Consider the following 14,246-nt stretch of genomic DNA (forward strand, 5'->3'; position numbering starts at 1 on the left):
ATATATATATTCATATGCATAACCACCATTTTCATTCTATGCTGTTTAGTCTCTTGAAATTAAAGTTCCCCAACACATGCAACCTCTTTAAAATTCACACGATAATCTTTCTTTGTTGTATTTCTGATTTCCATTTTCCTGAACTCACATTCAAAAACCTGTAATTGACACCCCAGATTTACGGACATCATTTTTTTCTTTGCTTTCCCTTTTCCTCTGTCATCATGTTTTTTGTTTTTGTTTTTTGTAGAAAGACTGGCCAACATACTCACTAATGTGAAGCACCTGTGGAACTTTGAGAAAAAAAAAACTAGTAAAATTGTCCATTGCTTACATTAAAAGCATTGACAGCAGACGCTATCAATGGACTGCACAGAGGTTTAGAGAACATTTGTCCTTTTTGTTCCCTTTCATGTTGCGATTGAAATCACTGACTTACAAACTAGTCCTTTTGCATGCTGGAGCGTCCTCTGTTTAGACATATCACAATAACATCCAAAGTATTGAGTCCTTTTCCTGAAATAATTTTTACTTAGAAAGATAAAAAATGTAAGTGATATGTCATTTGGCAAAATGAGTAATATTATAAATGCTATTTTTGTCTCAACAAAGTAAACATTTCTGTTGCTGCTTTCTGGTACAGTACACTCAAAAAGCTAATGTTCTTGGTGTTTAAATCCACTGATATCATCTAAGTTGGTTGCTTTTACATTTATTTATTGATTGATTGTGTGTGTCTTCGGGTAGGTCCAAACACGATGTTATGTCTTCCAGCTTTTAGATTTCTAGTTCCACAAAGCATCAAAGAGTAAATAACTTACAAGAGAAGCTTGCCATCACGTCTAACTACTAAAGAGGATTTGGGCTATTTCCAGAATGTTCTTCACAATGAGACACATCAGGGTAACTATGCCATTTCTCCATAAGTATGTAAATACAGCTTGGTCTTATTAATCCTAAAAGGAAAAGCCAGCAACACAATCTTCTCAAATACTACATTTTCCTCTTTTATTTTCTAGACTTCAGGGTATAACGACACTGTACGTATCTGTCCTTTCATGAGGCCAATTTCCTCCCTGTTAATTAACCTCCATGCTAATTAGGTTATTTGAGACCTACTTATAGAGTATACAAAAAACAACAACATTTGAATTATGTCAGCAATCAAAGCCAAACAAGAACCAGAGGATACCAGTGATCAAAGCTCATCACTGAGATTCAGGGACAAGGAGGAAGAGGTGCCCTGACTTCAAAAGGCTGCATGATAGTGTCAGCAGTCATTTCCTTTTTTTAAGAGAAATTTCAGACAGAATCATCTGAAGAATACACTCCAGGAGGAAGCTTTAGCTCTAAGCCAGTGTCACTTTCCCTTGATCCTTCAATCTATTCCCCCCTCCATTCCTCCCAAATCACTGAGTCTGGAAACAAGTGGAATTGTTTGACTTGCTAGAAATACCCTGATTTGTCCAGATAAGAGAATAAAGAGCTGAATTGTTTCCCGAAGGACCCAATTGTAGTGGTCAGCTTTTAGACAAGCTCCTTTCCTTGATAAACTGTGTTAGTTAGCTTCCCATCACCATGACAAAATACATGAAAACATCAACTAAGAAAAGGAAATATTTATGTTGGTGAATGGTTTCAGAGTTGGTTTATCTGATTCGGCACTTGTGGAGGGAAAGGCATGGCAGAGCACAGCTCCTCACCTCATTGTGGCCAGGAAGGAGAGGTATCAAGGAGGGGAAGAGGAATATTACCTTTCAAAGGGGTGATCCCTACTTCCTCCAACTCAGCCCCACCCCCTAAAGGTTCCACCATCTCCCAATAGCACCATCTATTGGGGCCAAACCTTCAACACATGAGCCTTTGAGGGATATTTCCAGATCCAAACTATAATAGTAATACATACAGCTCTAATATCGAAGCAGGTTTACATGACCAATCAGGTGATAGTACCTAATAACCCAGGGTCGACCTGCAGTTTATTCCCAGTGTTGGGTGGAATAGGGAACTGTAGCAATTACCTTTCAAATCCCACCTTCCTTGGGCCTTTGCAAAAAATACCAGCAGCCATCCTCAACTATCAATGTTGTCAATTTCCAGTGTTTACTTACCATTCTGCTAAGTTCCACAAGGCAAACAGAAATAGAATAAATATGTTCCCTATTGGCCTTTTTTCCTTTGTATTGGTGCTTTATAATTATACGTTAAAGTGGGGTTCATCATTACATATTCATGGTAGACATTATGAGGGGCAGGGTGTGTACATCATGTTTGCTACATCATGTTCTTGATTTAGGCCTGCCCTTTGCTCCCCTGTTTCTAATATCCCTAGCTATATGCCCTCTTGATTACCTCATCTACCATCATCCAGCCACAACCAGCATTGCTCAGTGTTCAGCATACGAAAGCCAGAAGAACAGCCAGAAAGTGAGGAAATTTCAAACACAAATCATATCCCACTGAAGTACCATAATACTTACACTTTCACATTGTACGGTCAGCAAGGCTCAGATTTAATTAAAGCACTCAATTGCACCATTACCATTTTTGGTGACAGTTCAGGTATAAATATATTAAGCACAATTCTTTCCAGGCACAGCTTGTCAGCACTCTCCTTAAATGCCCTTTTGTCTTCTCTAGACTCTTTCCAAAGCCCTGAACTTTTAGCTTATAAATGATTAGTACCTACACAATTCCACCTTCAATGCTCAAGTTAAATTACTGTCTTTATCCTTTTTCTGGATTCCTCAGGAGTAATAAGTCTCTTCCATTGAACCATAATTCCTCCCTTTTAACTTTAATCAAAACTGCATTGACATCTCAACCTCCTTCTTCAAAGCTGACTTCTTTATATCTTCTCTCTCAACGGGCATGGACATAAGTTTTCATGTGCGCTGGACACTGAAGCCTATTTTCTTACCGCTGAATTCCATCCTTACTTCCTCTAGCCTCAATCTCTCTGTTTTTCTTGTTTCTCTGTTTTCTGTTGAAATTCTTTCCCCATTCATTTTTTTCAAAAATATTTATTGAATATCAACTTTGTGCCAGGATGTGTTCTCTAGGCTTGAAGTACATGAGTGAACAAAACAGACAACAGGCCCTACACTTACAAGTCTTATGATTCTGCTTACGGTCTAGCAGATAGAGACAAAGTAGTAGAAGGAGCATCCTAAATAAGTGTACCTAGATAGTTGCTAATACTTTAGAAAGTAAGGGGAATGGGAGAGCAATGGAGGTAGTTTCATGGAGGAAGATTTGAAAGTGGTGAGGGAATTGGCTGAACAGACACCTTGGAGGAAGAGCATCCAAGAGGAACAAAACAGGCAGCTCAGCTTAACCAAACATCTCAGGCAGAATGGCATTTAGCCTTCTTATAAAAAAGAAGGTGGCTGTATGGCCAGAGAAATGTGGATGATGGGAAAAGCAGGGATTAATGATCCTTCTTGAAATTAATCTTCCCTTCTTTACTTGATAGGCAGGGTGTCTCCCACTCAAAGTAGAATCATAACCCTCTAAATATCATAATATATGCATCTGTGTTTAGGTCTTTTCTATATGTTTTTAAAAGTAGTTATTGATTGGTGGGAATGAAAATTAGCATAGCCATAATGGAAAACAATATGAAGGTTCCTCGGAAAATTAAAAATAGAATTACCTTTGGATTTAGCAATCCCACTTCTAGGTATATATATCCAGTGGAACTGAAATAAATATCTTAGAGAGGTATCTGCACTCTCCTGTTCATGACAGGCACAATAGACAAGATATGGAAACAACCTAAGTGTCCAATGATGGATGAATGGATAAAGAAAATATATTGCTTACATACTCACACACAGGTGTGTGTGCGCACACACACACACACACACACACACACACGGAGTGTGGGAATATTATTCAGCCATAAAAGGAAGAGAATCCTGTTACTTGTGACGTGGGTAAACCTGGAGGACATTATGCAAAGTGAAACAAGCCAAACACAGAAAGACAAATACAGTATGATCTCACTTACATTTGGAATCTTAAAAGGTTGAACTCATAGAAACAGAGTAATATGGTGACTGCCTGGAGCTTTGGGGTGGGAAGAGAGGTTGGTCAAAGAGTCCACACTTAAGATAAATTCTGGGGATCTAACATGCAACATGGTGACTATAGTTAATAAGTACTGTGTATTTTAAATTTGTCAGAGTAGTTCTTGAGTCTTCTTATCATAACCAAAGAAATGATAACTATATGAGGTGATAGATTACCTAATTATGGTAATAATCTCACAGTATATAAGCATGTCAAATCATCACTTTGTACACAGATATACAATTTTGTGTGACAATGATATTTCAGTGAGGCTAAAAAAAATAAAATAAAATTGTAGTAGCCCAGATTTAAAAGGAAATGTTGACACAGACTCCCATGTATCCCTTTCTAGAGATGTGAGCTATCTTCTTTAACTTATAATACATTTGCTGGAAATACAGAGTATTTTCATTCTGAATGGAATATACTGCATTTCCCATTGGATGCATGAGGAGAAAGCAGAGAGCAAAGTGAAACACAAAAGCAGAGTGAAACTCATACCAGAAATGGGTTTCCCATCAGGTAAGTGAGGTGAGAAGTGAGACTTTTTTTTTTCTCCCACTGAAACGACTCGGCCTTCCCTTGTACCTATTCCTGATGCCCTTTGGGGTCCAAGGAAATTACAAAGATTGCACCTTTAGTAGGCAGTACTGAGAAGAATTTCATAAATAAAAGTAATTTTCTAAAAGTGTTTATTTACACACTAAGCAAATACTTAACACAGAAGTTCTGTGATGTCAGAGACAAAAGATGGTCCTGAACCCAAGGAACTCACAGTCTCTCTAGTTTGGTTGAGAAAAACACATATAAACAGAATACAAATTAATAAATACTCTTGGGGTTTTTGTGTTGTTGTTGTTCTTGTTATTGTTTGTTGTTTTGCTTTTTGGTACCAGGGTTCAAACCCAGGGTGCTTAACCACTGAGCCACATGCTGAGCTCTTTTTTTTGTATTTTATTTAGAGACAGGGTCTCACTGAGTTGCTTAGGGCTCTGCTAATTTGCTGAGTCTGGCTTTGAACTTTCAATCCTCCTGCCTCTGCCTCCCAAGCCTCTGGGATTACAAGTATATGCCAACACACCTGGACAAATACTATTAGTTTTAAAAGCAGAAATCCCAAGTCAGGTGTGCTCTTAGATTTCACCTCTAGAGAAGTTTCTAAACTTACTTGGAACTCTTTCTGGCATTTCTAACAGTGTTTTTTAACCTTAAGTGCATTTTGAAATCACCTGAAGGGTTTTTGATATAAGACTGCCTGAGTCCCAGTCCAGGTATTCCAATTTAATTGTTCTGGGAGGCAGTCTGGACGTGAGAATTTTTTATCTCCCTAAGTGACTCTTATGTTCAGCCAAAATTAAATGCCCCTTGTGGTAGAATGAGTAATTGTCCCAAAGATGTTCGCATCCTAATCCCTAAAATCTGTGAATATCTTACTCTACCTGGTAAAGGAATTTTGCATTATGATATCATAAGCATCTTGAGATGCCTAGACCATCTAGATGTCCAGGTGGGCTCTGTGTGATCAAGAGTATTTATCAAAGGGAGGCACGAAGATCCCTAGCAGGAGATGTAATAACAAAAGGAAAAGGATGGAGTGATGTGAGGAAGAGGCTCTGTGCCAAGGAATGTGGGGAAGAGAGCAGTGATGAAGAGAGCGAGGTAACAGATTCTCCCCTGAACCCTCTTGGGCTTCACAACTGTAAGAGAATAAATTTTTGTTGCTTTAAGTCATGAAGTTTGCAGCAATTTTTTTACAGCAGCAATAAGAAATGAATACATAACTGCTATAACCCAGTAAGTCTGAATGGAACATTTAGGTATTAGACCATCTGTGTATGTATTTTAAGTTCCTCAGGTAAGTCAAGCTGCAAGTCCTTACTGAACTACAGAGGGAAGAAAATATCCCTCCTACTTCCTGCCCACCCCGAGTGGGTGTTAGCAAACTGCTACTTTTCCTAAAAGCCTTTCATGACACCCTGTTTAAAATCTTAACTGCCACCCATGTGTCCTGGGAGTGTGAAGGAGCATGGGAGAGTGGGGACCACTGCCTGGTAGAGTGACATTTTCTGTGTATACTGCCATGACCAATTTCAACTATTTTAACAACTACCTTGCAGTTCTCCTGCAAATATAGCAATAATCTCTTGGGCACAGGTACAAACTGACTGCAGCATACCACACGTGGGCCTCTGGGAGAAAGATAAAGTAGGTCTCATAGCCTATTTGACCTGAGCTATTTAAGGCCCACCATGCTTAAGAAAAAAGAACTCTTCCCCTGGAGCAGCCTAGCTCACCAAGGTTTACTGGAATTTGAATGCAAAGCTCAACTAGTAATAAGGTGCCACTTCCTCTCACTCAACAGGTATTTTTTAGTGCCTTCTAGGCATTGCTCTAGTCACTAAGGATGCAGAATTTAACAACATGTCCACTTTTCTTCCAACATGCCGTACGTCCTCTTTGAGACAACTCAGTCCCACACACTATTTTAAACCCTGGGGATGCACTAGAAAAAAAAGATAAAATTAAAACATCTATCCATAAGGAAAACCTGCTTCACAGAGTTTTATTCTAATGCATAAAAAACATTTACATACAAAACTGTAAAATATAAGAACTTCAGATAGTTTATAGACTATGAAGAAATGAAACAGGGAAAGGACATGAGGGTGGCATTTGATATGTTAAATAGGAGCATGAAAGGCCTTTGGGAAAAGTCGCAATTGAATGATGACTTAAAGGCAATGATGGAGTGATCCTGGAGACACCTGAGAACACAACATCTCAGTGAAGGGAACAGTATAAAGAAAGGTCATGAGAAGAGGATACCTGGAGAATTACATTTTGAAGCAGAATAATCAAAGGCCAAAGTAATAAGAATGAGGTCAAAGAGGTAACAGGAACAGACCACAGGGCCTTGTAGTCCTTACTAAGAAATGTGGATTTCATTCTAAATACCATGGAAAGCCATTGAAAGTTTTTTACATATCTAAGTTTGTATTTCAAGTGGGTTTCTTACAGACTACACATTATTTGGTCTTGTTCTTTTTATCCACCCAAGTAATCTCTTTCTCTTTCCTTTGATTAAGAGTATTTAGACCATTCATATTTAAAGTGATGGTTGATATAGTTAGATTAATAACTACAATGTTTGGGAGTATTTTCACATCATTGTCTGTGAGGTGCTTCATAGAGCCAAGGGTGGGTCGATAGAGCCTTCTGGGGTGAGAGGAGGATTTATGGGGATACCCAACCATTTTCTGGGAGCCTCTGCTAGCTGAGCCTCTCAGGATGGGCCACCCAGGTACTTCCTGAGGCTGCCGTAAGGTGGGTGGGGTTTCCAGGATGGTTCATAGGGCTAGGTTGGTAGAGTTGCTGGAGTAGGTACTTGACTACTGCTTTGCAGACCCCTGGGTGGGCAGAGTCTCAAGATGGCTCATGCAGCAAGATCCTGGGTTAAGGAGAATACATGTGAGCTAGGCTCTTTCTCCAGAGCAGTGCAGTGGTATAGTAACACTACAGTTCTCCAAACCTTGCTCGGGGTCTGCAAGGACCATCGGTTCTTCAACAGTAAATGCCTCAGGTGCCTATAGTATGAGAGATTACTGAAGCATCCTGCCTACTTTTTCCCTGCTGAGAAGTTCTTTCCCTAGTTTGGTCTTTTCTTGTGGAGGAAAATATACCAGGCCATCTCTACTCAACCATTTTGCTGATGTCATATTTATCTGATTTTCTGATCTTTGTCATCATATGTTGATAAGCATACATTTAAAGAATACATGGTTATCACTTATTCCAGTATTGCTTGGAAAGTTTTGCAACAGTCAGCTTGTCCAGAGATTCTAGGCTGGCCAACTGGCTTGGTCTACAGGCAGAGTTGCTGCTCTATCCCTTGGACTGGCTGGCCTTGTATCTGGGTCTGCAGGTGGGCATACCTGGAGCCCAGATCTGTCAGAAAGGACTTGTTGATTTGGTCTACTGGGATTAATCTGGAGCCTGTATCGCCAAGGCCAGTCTAAAACCAGGAAGATGACTTAGGATAGGCTTTCAGCACAAGTCCACAAAATGGTCAGGTAATGGAATGGGCCTAGAGTTTGTGTCCTCTAAGATTGGTCTGGGGTCGAAGTCCATTGAAGTGAGATCTGAGACTATGGAAGTGTTCTGTAAATTAAATCTACAGGAGTGTTCCTAGAGCCCAGTCACAGTGGCTAGACTAGAACCAAGGCCTAATGGGGTACGCCTAGGCTATGAGTCCACTGAAACATGAGGCCACTGAGACTGTCCACATCTTAGAATGGGCTGCTACTGGGAGAGTGAGGATCCAGGGTCTACAGGAGCTAGTATGAACGGAGCCTGGGACTGCAGTTGCTGGCCTAGTGCCTAAAGTCACAGGGGTTTGTGTAGAACCTGGATATAGGAACCAGCCTGATCCATGGAGTTTGATCTGAAGCTGTGTATGTCCTACAGGGTAGGTCTGTAAGGAACAGCTTGGGTTCCAGGGTTATGGGGGCCATCCAGGAACTTGGGGCTACAAGGAAAAGTCATGGAACCAAGGTTGGTGTGGGCTAACTCAGCATGGGGTCTACTGGAATGCACTTGGACCCTGGGATTGTTGGAGTGTGGAGTTATGGGGTTGACCTGGAAGGTAAGGCTATAGGTCCCAGTTTGATAGTGGATAGGCCTATCATGTGTCTGAGTGTTGGCCTAATGTCTAAGACTAGATATACTGACCTGAGGCTGGGACAGGCTGACCTGGCTCTGGACTGGTCTAGAACCTGGAGCAGTATGAGGCAGCTTTCCATTGCTATCACAAAATAACTGAGGAAAAATGAACAATTTAAAAGGAGGAAAGATTTTTTTTTCATCGTTTGTTCTGTTGTGTTGGGGCCCGTGGTGAGGCAGAACATCATGGTGGGGAATGTGGGGAACAGCGAAGCTGATCAAACCATGGTGGCCTGGGAGAAAAAAGAGGGAAGCCAGAGTCCCAATATCCCCTTCAAGACCACACGCCCAATGTCCTCACTTCCTACCATTAGGGCCCATCTCCTAAAGGTCCCACCACCTTTAAAGAGCACCAAAGGCAGGTGACCAAGCTTTCAATACATGGCCTTTGGGGAATATTTAAGATCCACACATAACAGGTAGGCCTGGGATCTGGGGCTGGATGGTGCTGGGTGGGCCGGGTGTATATATCCATAGGACTGGTAGGGGTCTTGATCCATGGGTGCTGATGACTAGGGCTGAAGAGCCTGGCATCATTCTGGGTCAGTCCTAAAGCTTTCTACTGTGGGGACCAGCCTGGGGCTGGAGCAGCCTGGAGTTCAAGGCTTCCGGTGCTTTACTGGTATGGGGTGGCCTGAAACCCAACACAGCCTTCTCTAACTAGAACCATTTTCTATATTTGTTTTCCTCCTTCTTCAATTCCTACCGTGCACACAATTAATATCAAAGTATGTGGCGATGGTTTGTTCTTAATTGAACTAAGTTTTAAATTTCCTCAATTACCATAGAGTTCCTAGAGCTGTGTGAACACATATTGGATGCACAATAACTGCTTTTAAATTGAGAAAGAGATTCATAGCAGTTGGCTTTAGTGGGATACTTATTTTGCAGGCTAGAGAAATTTATAACAGGTCACAGACAATTGGGCTAATGGGATGAAAATTTAATTGCAAGGTTCAGTTCCATTACTAATAAAAATAATATTCTTTTAATGTGTGTATATATGTATTTTATTTATCTGTATAATGTATATACAGATAAATAGACCTTTTTATATACATAAAAAGGTTTTTATTAAGAAAAAAAGGTAAGTATAATGATCCTGTCCTGAATGCTTTACCTATACATTTTAATTTATATGATCAGATCTAACCTGTTCTTAAAATGGCAGCCCAGTTTTGAGGCAGCAGCATATAAATCGCAGAACAATGGAATTTGATTGCTGGAAGGGATGCAAAAGTTCATCTGATCCAATCTTCCTATTTCAAAAGCGAAAGCCAAGGTTCAAAAAAGATTAAGAGGCTTTTCCAAGATCAAAATATCAGTATCTGGAATCCAAGTTTCTAGATCCTACTCTAGAACCAATTCCCAACCAGCAGGAGCCAGGCACACCAGAGGCCCAACATGGAATCACAATGAGATCTTAAAGCACAGTGGTCCATGTCTTTCCCCTGAATTCTTGCTGAAATGAGACACAGTGAGATCACCCTGCTGTCTGCTCCCAAAGACTAAAACTGCAATTTGCAGATAACTATTTTAGCATGCATAGAAAATATTTATGGGAAAATTGGCTTCTTTATTGTCCTGGAATTTATTCTTTTGTAGAAACACCTATAGTATGAAAGGTGTTATACTAAACTAAATTGTTTTGTTAATACTAAAAGAGGTGACCCCAAGTGGGGGCCAATTCAATAACTATAAGTGTACATTCCAAAGAATGCTTCACATGGGAAAGGTTTTTTGTTTTGTTTTTTTTTTTAACAAAACACTAATTAACATCAATATCTGCATGTATCTACTGATTAGCATGCAGAAAATCTGACACCAATTAGTAAAACAATATGCTGACAAACACACAGCATAGATAAGTCATATTAGGGAAGCATACGGCAAGATGCTTTGGGCTCTGGCTCTGAAGGATTTTGGTACTAGATTCCCCTGGCACTGATTTGTTTTTTCATTATTGTTGTTTGCTTGTTTGTTTGTTTTATATTTTTGTTTTTGTGGGGGCTTTATTGGGAGGGGTGTTTTTAAGTTTATCTCTTCAAAGGCATACTTATACCAAATAAAGAGGATGAGTGAGAGGGTAAAACTTTCAATAATCCTGAATCATTTGCCTTGAGCCATAAGCATGAATAGGGCTTCCATACTACAGCAGATTCCTGATTGATTCTGCGACTGCCTTGTTTCTTTGCCACCCACAGGGTGCTATTTAAATCCAATTCATGGATAGGGACTTCATGTCATTTTCTTCCAAATTTCTTTTTTCTCCCTTGTTAATCACTGAAGTAGCGAATGGTGGCTGATCCAAAGAGGAAGGCTTAAAGAAGAACAGAAAAGGAGTAACTGCCCTGAAGTTGAGGCTTTGGATGCCTCTACCTTTGTCTTCCCTCTGGTCATTTCACTTTCATGCACCAAACAAAGACTTTTTAAGGAATTTTTAAAACGTGTTTGCTTAAGGGTTTTTCTTTCAAAATGAAGTCTTGCTTTAAACATCTCTTTTGTGTATTCTCTGCAGGATGGCTGGACAATTTCCAATGCTGCCTCGGCTTATAGACTCTTGTTATATTTTCTTTTTAACAATTTCCATCCCAAACACACTATAGAGTCAGCTGATACATAAAAATCTTCAGTAAGGTGCAATTTTAAGGAGAGTAGCCATGGGCAGAGCTTTGATTCTTTATCTCCTAACAACAGACAAACAGGTCCACAGAAAATCACCACCAACCTCTGAATCAGGCAGAACAAAAACATCAGATTCAAAGGCTTCTTGCCTTTGAATGAGTCTTTTTTCCTCTGTTTGTTTTTCTTTCCTTTTCAGTTCCAAGTCTGTGCACTACCTGCTTTGGCCATTACTAGGAGAACTTAACAATCACATTTCCTACAAAATTTATTTCCTTGGTCTCAAAAGCAGAAAGCATTAAAAGACAATTTGTTTGTGCCATCTCACTCAAATTTCAGTTTATCATCATATCAGAAGTTTGATGTTTATGGGTTTCATATATAACCCTTAGATTATTTTTCCCTTCAGGATTTCCAATTGATTCTAAAAATTTTTTTTGTAGTTGTAGATGGACAGAATGCCTTTATTTTATTTGTTTATTTTTATGTGGTTCTGAGGATCAAACCCAGTGCCTCATGTATGCTAGGCAAGTGCTCTACCACTGAGCTACAGCCCCAGCCCCAATTGATTTTTTTATAATTCTAAAACATAGCCCTTTTTGTTTCTGACAGTTACAAGTACAAATGTAGAAAAAAAAAAAAGAGAAAGCATATGCAGATACACCATGATGCATTCTTTTTCTTAACAGCTTTACTGAAATAAAATTCACATGCTATACAATTCACCCATCTAGTCTTACATTTCATACAAATGCAACCACACAATATGTGGTCCTGTGTGACTGGTTTCTTTCATGTTTTGTAATGTTCTTAAGGTTTATCCTTGTTGAAGCATGTATCTTAATGCCATTACTTTTTGTGGCTGGATAGTATTTCATTGTATGGATATATTACACCTTATTGATCCATTCATCAGTTGATAGAAGTTTGGGATTTTTCCCATTTTCTAGATACAAAGAAAAATGTTGCTTGTGAACATTTGTGTACAAGTTATTTTGGAAGATACATGCTTTTGTTTCATTTTTGGGGAGGCGGTGGATATATATGTTCATTATACACTTTGGAGTAGAATTTATATATAATATGGTAATATCTATGGCTATTTGAAAACCTTTTAGATTGTTTTCCAAAGCAACTGTAGAATTTTACATTTTTATTGCCAATGTACGGGGTTCTGGTTTCTCCTCCTCCATAACACTTCTTGCCTTTTCTATATAGCCATTCTAGTGATGGAAAGTTGCACCTTATTGTGATATTGTGATTTTGATTTGCATTCCCTGGATGGCCAATAATGTTGAACATCTTTCATGTGCTTATGGCCTATTTACATATCTCCTTTCTAGAAATGTCTCCTCAGACCATTCACCCATTTTTTTAACTGGGTGATTTGTCTTTTTACTATTTGTAATTGAGTTGTAATAGTTCTTTATGCAGTAGTCTCTTCCTTTTTCTCTTATCAGAAAAATGATTTGCAAAACTTTTCTCCCATACTCTGGGTTATCTTTGCACTTGAGGGATGGCATCTTCTGAAGCACAGATGTTTTGTTCTTGATGCTATCAGAGTTGCATTATTGCCTCCAGGGTCTCACTAAACTCAAAGCAACATAAGGCCAGAAATTCACACTCATACCTGTGTGTTCACATCTTAGTTAAGAATCATATTAATGACTGGGGGTGGGGGTGGGGGGTTAAGAAGTACCCTGTAGTGATCTTCAAACAAAACTTCACACCAAGATATTTCAGGGCTTGTTGTGTTGTCACCAGAGAACCAACAGGAGTTGCTCTTTGCTGCAGCCACGACTTTTCCAGCTGCCAGGCAATGTTGTCTCATTTAGTTGAGCCACAGCTGCTTTTTCACAACAACAACTTCGAGGAAGGGGAACAGGCTTTGCCTCGCCAGCCAGCCTCATCAGTTCCTGGGTGGAGCTGCCTATGAATAGCAGCAATGGCAATGAGAGTGGCAATGGGCAGAATGGGGGGCGGGAACATGTACCTTCTTCCTCCTCCATCCACAATAGAGACATGGAAAAGATTCTTTTGGATGCACAACATGAATCAGTACAAAGTAGATCAAGAGGCAGTTCTTACTGTGACAGTCTTTCCTCTCAAAATGGGCAGATTATGTTTGATATGGAAACGCACATCAGCAGAGACCATAGCTCTATCAGAAGAAATGGAAGGAAGTTGAAGCTTTGAAGAAAAGTTCAGACTGGGTATCAGACCGGTCCAGTTCCACCCAAGGAGTTCCACTTCAGACACCCCAAGCGCTCTGTGTCTCTAAGCATGAGGAAAAGTGGAGCCATAAAGAAAGGTGGTATTTTTTTTCTGCAGAATTTCTGAAGGTGTTCATTCCATCTCTCTTCCTTTTTCATGTTTTGGCTTTGGGACTAGGCATCTATATTGGAAAATGACTGCGCACACCTTTTCCCAGCACCTACTGAGGGAAGGAAAAGCCCTGGGTGGCCTGTGAAGTGGTGTATTGTTACAGTAGTTTATTTGAACTTGAGACCATTGTAAGCTTGACCAACTTCCCCCCTATTTTTACATCTCTAATCCAGTAACTCTCAATTACAGTATTTTATTCAAACTTGGTTGAGGCATTTTACTAACTTTATTCTCTTTTTGGCCTGTAGGACACTTCTGAATTTCCTAACAAAATTCACGGTTGTTTAGAAATTTGCAAAGGCTTTATTTCTGCAAATGCCACCAGCAGATTATAATTTTGTCAACAATGCTATTTTCTCCTCTTAATACCACCAGAATTAGACCTGCATCCTTCATGGTAAGAATTTTACTCTGGCAGTGCATCTACCATATCTCTCCAAATGAAA

The 14,246-nt window shown here is 39.7% G+C and overlaps 1 pseudogene; it reads left to right on the forward strand.

The window, feature by feature from the left end:
* Positions 1-13,234: 13,234 nt before the first annotated feature.
* On the forward strand, positions 13,235-13,856 carry LOC107144919 (annotated as a pseudogene).
* The last annotated feature ends 390 nt before the right edge of the window (positions 13,857-14,246 follow it).

Source organism: Marmota marmota, unplaced genomic scaffold (assembly GCF_001458135.2).
Source record: "Marmota marmota marmota unplaced genomic scaffold, marMar, whole genome shotgun sequence".
NCBI lineage: Eukaryota > Metazoa > Chordata > Mammalia > Rodentia > Sciuridae > Marmota > Marmota marmota.